Source organism: Triturus cristatus, chromosome 9 (assembly GCF_964204655.1).
Source record: "Triturus cristatus chromosome 9, aTriCri1.1, whole genome shotgun sequence".
Taxonomy (NCBI): domain Eukaryota; kingdom Metazoa; phylum Chordata; class Amphibia; order Caudata; family Salamandridae; genus Triturus; species Triturus cristatus.
The window spans coordinates 1,006,781,734-1,006,790,507 of record NC_140592.1 but is presented as its reverse complement, the minus strand read 5'-3'; the positions used below and the strand labels follow the sequence as shown (position 1 = coordinate 1,006,790,507).

The following is an 8,774-nucleotide window of genomic DNA, read 5'->3' as shown; positions in this document are numbered from 1 at the left end:
AAAAGAGAAACCTTGGATTTTCTGTTTATCGACACATGTGAATGGTCTTAATGATGATATTCAGTGGCATGAACTTGACCGTTAATAGCTCTCCCTTCCCTGCATATGACATAAAACACTATCTGGAAACACTCATCTGTGGGAGAGAGCGTGCTGTATCCTAGACTTCACAAACTGTAAGAGGCAGAAGAACTATTCTCTCTGTTCTTCTCTAATTTAGATTTCTACGCTTAGCAAATGTTATTTCCATTCTTAGATAGGTCACTACATAACCCATTGACTGACCATTTAGGGATTGACATGTCCCGTCCCACTTGAAAACTAGGGTCCATCTGACTTGTGTGACCGCTATTCTTATTGGGACAACTGCTTCCCACTCTGAGTTTTCTATACTGATGAACTATGTCACTTTCACCCTCTGTTGGGTCACAAAATAACTTATTTATTGACCACTGTGGGACCGGTATGACCCGTTCCATTGATATACAATAGACTTTCTGATTTGCATGACCACCACTCTCAGTGGGACAACTGCTTGAGAGTCTGCTACAAGATGGCTCCCAAGATTGCATCGTCATTGCTCCACCTATATGGGCAGCCTCCCCCCAGTAGATTGATGGATTATAGTTAAGACCTTTTCCACATCCTTTCCATTATCGTATTGTTAGAAACACAAGATAAACACTTCTGGGCATATTAAGGTTCTGTAACTCCAGTTGCTGAGGTTATGACTGAGGATTTATTGCACGTTCAACATGGCTGCCAGTTTACGACTGCACGCCCAGCCTCTAGTTGGTACAGACACCAACGTGACTTAGGCATCATGAGGAATGGTTGCGGGTCGCAGGGCCGCAGGTTGTGGTGCTGGCAACCTCTCTCTCTTGATTTTTGTCCCCGTCCTTTTTCGGACGTGGTACTTTACAAACCTGAAGGACCCACCTGAATCAAAAATCCTTTCTCGGCTCTCCGAAGTGATTCCGCCAAATATTTGGTACTCGAGCGTCCGTACTGGCTGCACCATGTAACCCCCTCGTCCTGCACTATTTTACGTGCAGCTCCCGTGGATTTGGCCTCTCCAGGAAGACGGAGGAGGGTAGGTCTAGGGATAATGTTGGGGGCTCACCATGTAAGTGCTCCTTCACATTATGTTTCACCATTTTGAGGCAAGGATGTACTCTGCCTAAATGCCACTAACTATGCTGATTACCCTAATCCTTTGACACTCTACTTTCTTTTATTTTCTTGGACTACCAGCTGTCCTGTAGCTACGCCGGGACCCTTTGTCTTACCTAAGGGGCCATACTTTTCAAACCTTCGGGTAAGGCCATTAGGCACATGCATATTACATTTAACCTGTAGCAACCCTCGTGGAGATTTCTCCTATATCACCCCATGATTCATCCCGCAATAATTACTGCTTTTACTTCAATTTCACTGTAGTCACTTATGTTTACACTCAAACTGTTGATTTGCAAGATGTATGTTCTGTGAGTGCTGCTTTTAGACATTGCCTTCTATTTTTGTGATGTAACTCCACTATTTAGGGAGTTTAATTAATTAGAGATTATAAATGTGTGGTGTCATTTTCCTTTCAATTATGGAGGAAGGTTGCTCTTTAAGGTAGGATGCCCGCTGAACTATGTTTTTATCCCTTTTTTAACCCAAGTCAAATCTGCTCCATGCATCAATCCAGGTGCAGTATTGTATTTCATAAATGGCCACCCTTTACTCAGAGGGTGTTCTATTGAATAACTTAGGGTAGGATTAATTTGTTTCGGTCCTGATGAAATGCCAATTGACCCTCCTGGCAACATTAGGCATGAAAAATGTCGACCCCACCTTATCACTGTAATTTATAGCTATCAAGGTACATCGCCACTGAAGGATAGCACCTATGTTTTTATTTAGTCAAGGTACCTTTACCCCATAAACACTCCTTTGGTTACCTTAGACTATTTTATACAAACCCCTATCACAACCCTAACTTCCTCACAATACCCTTTCATGCACTCATCCAACGGCATCTAAAGATCAAAAGATCTCCGATAAAGAGCCCCCAGGCCCTTCAGGAATTGCAGCGCCGGGTTGACGAGGAGCGCCATATGATGAAGCATGACACCCTACCAGGTTTGCGAGGGCATTAAGATCTGACCATCCGGATCCCCTGAGATCCCAGTGGCTCGCCATGTGATTCCACCGATCTGTGGACTCTCCTACTTACGAGGAACTACTTCCCCCGAAGTAACATGGGTGTAGGACCTCCTTAAATATAGAGCTTTTCTTCCCTCTCTTGATGATATGGGGGTCAATAGGACCCTCTTTCCCTCCTCCAGAGTGCTGCAATCAGGGGCTGCACTGACAGTGCACCAAATGAGGGAATGTCCTCTGAAGATAGCACTGGCACTGCATGTGCACCAGCGCTATCGGTATTACAGAAGGGGCCGTGCACGTGCCTGCGTCCCTTTCTGTAATACCAACGTGTCCCAGGGGCGCGCAAAGCAGGTACAAATGCCTGTTGCGCCCCCAGGGCACCTCCATAATACAACCCCAGATGGTCATTAACCTATGAGCTGACTCACTGGCTCGTAGTTAGTGCGCATTGTTAATTTCATTCTTTCACATTTAAAGGTTGTGCAAGTGTATGTATGCACACTTCAGGGAGAATGGGGGGGACAAGGAGCGGATGAGTAGGAAAGGGAAAAGGTCCTGTACCGATGCTCCTAAAGTTAAACCACATGCAAAATAAGGTAACAGTTCCTGAAGAAATATATAGGCCAGTATGGTCTACTCAGCGTAAGGAAGGGGAAAAGGAGAGAATGGCAAAGGGTCTTAGACCAGGTTCGAAAGTGATAGTGTGATGGAGACTAGAGACTCCTGGATGGTACTAGAAGTGCCCTCACACACCCTTGCGGGTGCAAAGCATCATCATCGGGCTGTGCTCCTCGTGGGGGTGGCGCTGCAGTCCCTCACGGGCCCTAAAAAGGGCTCTCTATCGGAGATCTTTTGGTGGAGTCGCCGTAGTTGTGCGTGTGGGTGTGTGGGGAGGGGGGTGGTGGTGAGGCTAAAAAGACCTAATGGTGCCCTAACTGTTTATTGGTGGGCCCAGGAGGTCTGCTAAAAATTGCGGGGGATAATGTTATGTAAACATTCTGGGTGGGGGACAAAAAGCTGTAAATACGTCCCGCTGCTCTCGGCCCGTAAGAGTGAGGGTTTAGAGTGAGAGAGAGGGAGTGTAAGTGATGGTCAACATGTTTCGCGCTGTTGCCGGTCCCTAATGGATCCTAGCGCTTCGTCAGGACCAGGTTGGTGATTAAAAAGAAAAGAAAGGGGTGGGATTCAGAAACAAGGGGGAGAGTATACTGTAATCCCAGAAACACAACAAAGTTGTGAGAGGGACACGGATTATTCGTGTCCTTGACGTCGAACCTGTGATAGAGAGGGAGAGAATAAAACATTTAAAATATATTGTGGGGCTTCCTACGAAAAGGGGGCTCGAAAAAACATGCACCAGAGAGATGAGTTTTCCAGCCATAGTCGTGCTAGGAACGGGTGCTCGTGCCCTGTATAACGTCTATGGAAGCGTCAAGCAATGGGGATTAAAACAAGACAAACACAAACAGCAAGTGAGTTTATTCAGATTGCCCTTATTAAGTCCCTTCTAAGATAACCAGGCTTGATGTGATGGTGGGGTTAAAGAGACTCAGTGACAGCGCTGTATGTGGAGACAGGAGTTGACTCACATCAGTGGGCGATTGGTTGACTCGTCTACAAGTAATGCTGGGGGTGGTCAAAGAGTTAAAATGAACCCCTAGTAGTATTTAAATAAAATAGCCCAGACATGATAAGGTGGTTCGATATGAGTATGGCATGGACGTGAAGGGATCATACCATAGCTTGCAAGTGCTGTGTGCGTGATAGTACAGGTGACGAGTGTGGACGTAACAAGAATAAATACATGCTTGTATACAGTGGTTGAATAGATAGTCCTACCCGCTAGAAGTCCGGGTCCACGCGGTGCCGGGTCTTGACAAACTGGGGCGGGGGCTTCAGCTGTAAAGGTAATGGGTTAAGGATAGAAACCATGCAGCATAAGTATGGAGGGGGTTGTTGTTGTGCCATGGTTCTCACACGGGGTTTAGAAGTAGTCACGCCGTCTATCGCAACCAGCACAAAGATTGTATAGAGGTCGCTGAGGACCGTAGGACGTACTTACATCTGCCCCGGGACGTTGCCACAACAACCTAAGGTGCCTCCAGAGTCGCCGGTGCTGCTAATCCGCGGCGCAGCGTCTTAAATGTGCGCTCGAAGATTAATGGTCAGATGGGTAGGGTGGAAACTAAGAAGAGACTCAGCTACGTCTCGAAGGGTGGCGGCCATCTTGGAACGGCACAAAAAGTCCGAACAAATTCCTTACGCTTTAAGGTGGGGGCTGATGTCGTAAATGGTGGGGTTAGGCAGAGTGTGGGTATAAGTATCCCGCATAGCTATATGCAGTGATATGGGAATGCGTATGACTGTGTATCCAATATTGTTATTTGTTGGATGCAGTTACGTCTACAAGAGAGTAGCGGCGGCCATCTTGGAACGGTAAAGTGTCCGAACCTATGTCTATTGCTGTGTGGCCGGTGCTAGTATCATAAGTGGTGGAGGAAGGGGAAAGTGTACATATAGGTGTCCCATATAACCATATAACCATATGTAATAGTTGTAGACTGCATATGGTTCGATGATCCAGAATCGTTATGTTAGGACCATAGGAGTGTGTTTCACGAGTGTCAGAATGTCACAACACATAGAGAGCCAGTGTTATGCTCGTATATTGGAAGAGTCTACAAGTTCCCCAAGGAGGCTGGTGCTAAGGGGTTGGTTGGCAAAAGTATATGTCGGGAATTCAGTATACCACGGGGGGATATAGGGTGCCACCATCTAAGGATGCTCATTCATGATGGTACGGCAGGTGGAAGGTGTGCTACATTTTCTAAATGGTAAAGAATTAGGCGTGGAGTGTGGTCCACGGAATGTCGTCATTGAGGCCAGACACATTGGACTTGAGTCTAAAGACCCATCGCTGTTCGGTTTTGAAGAGGGTCCCAGTTGACCAGGAAGGGTTGTGATCAATGACAACCCAACGTAAGCTCTCAGGGGGGTGGTTGAGTTCGAGAAAATGGTTCTGCAACCTCGTTTGGGTTCGTTTGCATCGTATTGTGCTTTTGTGTTCCCCAATGCGTGTCTTGACAGGTCTTGACGTCATCCCGATGTAGTGGAGTCCGCATGGACATGTCAGTAAATAGATGCAGTTCTTGGAGTTGCAGTTTGTATGGCGTTTTAATTGCCATGGTCTAGGCATGCCTAGATCAACCTCCTTGGTAGATCTAGTTTGGGAACAGCACGAACACGACCCACAGGGGAAGTGGCCCGAAATGGGAGGTAAGTGCCAGAGGGTTGGAGACGGTTTAGGAATGGTTCTGGGGCGTGTATGTACAAGGATGTCCCTCAAGTTTTGAGTGCGTTTGAAGGCAAACAGGGGGGGAGGTCCCGGGTCAAACGTCCCAGTACTTAGTATTCGCCAGTGTCTTTTCACTATTTTTTGGATAGTGTTGGAACGAGGGGTGAATGAGGTCACGCAGGTGAGTGTAGAGTTCTCTGGTCTTGTTCTTGTTTCCAACAAAGACTCCCGATGGTTATTTCTTGCCCTCTTATGAGCTATTTTGATGATGTTGGCCGGGTAGTTTCTAGCAGTGAGGTTTTTACTCAGTATGGTTGCCTGTGTCTCGAACTCATTGAGGGTGTTACAATTTCTTCTTAGGCGGAGGAACTGGCCCACAGGGAGGTTGTCCCTAAGTGACTTAGGGTGGTGGCTCTGATAAAGTAGGAGGCTATTTCTGTCCGTGGGTTTTTTATAGTTGGTTGTGTAAAGCCCACCCTCTTTGAGTGTTATAAGGAGGTCCAGAAATGGTATGGATTCGGGGGAGTGAGTTCCTGTGAATCTGAGGAACGGGTCAATGGTATTCATCCAGGTGAAAAAGGAGATACATTCCTCAACACTACCTCTCCAAAAGATGAGGATATCGTCGATGTATCGGCGCCAGAGAAGGATGTTGTTATGGAATGGGTTGGAGGGTGTTCTAATTTTTACTTCCTCCAAGTCGGCCATATAGAGGCATGCCAGGCTCGGCGCAAAGGTGCTGCCCATGCATGTACCTTGGATTTGGTGATAAAGTTTATTGTTGAATGCGAAGAAATTTTCTTTAAGTGCAAGATGGGCACAATTGCAGATGAAGGGTATCGGAGTGATGTATGGCCATGGGTCCACATTCTGTAGGGCACGTTCAAGGACTGTCAGGGTGGCATCCTGCGGGATGTTCGTGTATAGTGCCTCAACGTCCATAGTGACGAGCAAGTCAATCGTCTCTGGAGAGTCAAAAAGTTGTATCAGATTGAGTACCTCCATCGTGTCTCTCAGGTAAGTGGGTGTCTTGCTGACTAGAGGTCGTAAGAAGAAGTCGCAGAACTTACTCAGAGGTTCAAGTAAGGAATCAATACCCGAGACTATGGGGCGTCCTGGCGGCGGATTCATGCCTTTGTGAATTTTAGGAAGACAGTAGAAATACGGTGTCCGTGGGTTAGTTTGGTTTAGAAAAAGGGCCTCATCATGCGAGATCCAATCCTCAGCCTCGCCTTCTGTGGTCAGGCTCTGTATCATGTTCACGAGGCGTGGCGTAGGGTCCGTTTCAATGAGTTGGTAGTATTTGGTATCTGAAAGTTGTCTCTCACATTCCGCTTCATAAATCCCTTTGTCAAGGATGACGATCGCGCCGCCCTTATCAGCTGGTTTTAGGATGATCGTCTGGTCATCCGCAAGACTTGACAGGATACTTCGTTCTGCCTTGGATAGGTTGTCATAGTGATGGCCAGTGACTCTGGTCTCGGTGACTTCTTTAAGGACTGCCTGTTCGAAAGTGAGGACTTCGTTAGGTGTCATGGCTGATGTGGGGGTGAACCTGGATTTATTCTTCAGACCAGTCCCTACTGTGGGGGGAGCAGGTTTACCATAAAAAAATGCCTTGAGGCGAATTTTCCTAAAGAAGAGGTGAAGTTCCTGATGGAGTCTAAAATCATCCTCTCTGGGAGTTGGAACAAAACCAAGGCCTTTCTCCAGGAGTTGTTGTTCATCCGGGGTGAGTGATCTAGATGATAGATTCACTACTAGGGTTTCGTTGACTTGCTCCTGAGAGTCATCCTGTCCTGGTCTTGCCACTGGACATTTTTTCCTCCTGTTCTTCTCCTGCCTCTTCCTCTGCCCCTCCCTCTGTTTAGAAAAGGGGGGTTCGGAAATTGGTTGTACTGAGGTATCGGCTGGTGTAGTCCCGGTGGGTGGTTCCAGAGAGGTTGGGGGCCCATCCATGGTCCTTGATACATAGGTGGTTGGTACGGGAGGCCCGGGAAGCCTTGAAACAGGGGAGGAGGTGGTGGTGGTTGTCTGTATCCTCCTCGGTACCTTGGTTGCCTATTATCATAGCTAGAGTTGCTATTATTGGAACCTGACGAGTGGTTGCTACTAGCATCATCCGAAGTCTCAGGAGTTTGACTAACATAGTCTTCTTTCGTGTATGGAAAGATTTTCTCTTTATCAAATCTTTTCACATCCTTCTGGAGTTGGTGAATCTTTTGTTTAGTCAGGTATTCCTTATGATCGTTCATCTCCTGATTGATCTCAGACAGGCGTGACTTGAAGGTAGTGATGGAGATGCCTGTCTTAAGTCTATTCTCGGACATTGTAATTTGTATTAGGAGTTCGTCCGATAGTCTTTTGGCTGTGTTGATGATTAACACCAGCCAATCCCTCGTACACTTCCATGCAATGCGGGACCATTCCCGTCGAAAAATGATGTCCTCAAGGAATATACGTGGCGAGAGCGTGACAAGTAAACCATTGGGAGCGATATTGGCTCTTAGGTACTCGGTCATAATTGTACCATGTAGGGCTGTTTTAATTTGTAGCCTCCTCAGAGTTTGTAGGGCTTTCCAGTCGTCATCCCTGCTGCCAGATGGAAGGTTGCCGTCCTCAGCTAATAAAGAGGGGCCGCCGCTACTCTCTTGTAGACGTAACTGCATCCAACAAATAACAATATTGGATACACAGTCATACGCATTCCCATATCACTGCATATAGCTATGCGGGATACTTATACCCACACTCTGCCTAACCCCACCATTTATGACATCAGCCCCCACCTTAAAGCGTAAGGAATTTGTTCGGACTTTTTGTGCCGTTCCAAGATGGCCGCCACCCTTCGAGACGTAGCTGAGTCTCTTCTTAGTTTCCACCCTACCCATCTGACCATTAATCTTCGAGCGCACATTTAAGACGCTGCGCCGCGGATTAGCAGCACCGGCGACTCTGGAGGCACCTTAGGTTGTTGTGGCAACGTCCCGGGGCAGATGTAAGTACGTCCTACGGTCCTCAGCGACCTCTATACAATCTTTGTGCTGGTTGCGATAGACGGCGTGACTACTTCTAAACCCCGTGTGAGAACCATGGCACAACAACAACCCCCTCCATACTTATGCTGCATGGTTTCTATCCTTAACCCATTACCTTTACAGCTGAAGCCCCCGCCCCAGTTTGTCAAGACCCGGCACCGCGTGGACCCGGACTTCTAGCGGGTAGGACTATCTATTCAACCACTGTATACAAGCATGTATTTATTCTTGTTACGTCCACACTCGTCACCTGTACTATCACGCACACAGCACTTGCAAGCTATGGTATG

At 47.2% G+C, this 8,774-nt stretch overlaps 1 long non-coding RNA gene across 1 annotated transcript in view; it reads left to right on the top strand.

The window, feature by feature from the left end:
* Positions 1–885: 885 nt before the first annotated feature.
* Positions 886–8,774, top strand: part of LOC146799202 (uncharacterized) — a 235,969-nt gene continuing 228,080 nt past the window's right edge. Inside the window, exon 1 of the long non-coding RNA XR_014969246.1 lies at positions 886–1,093. This is a non-coding gene — a long non-coding RNA (uncharacterized LOC146799202). The remainder of the gene's footprint in view (positions 1,094–8,774) is intronic.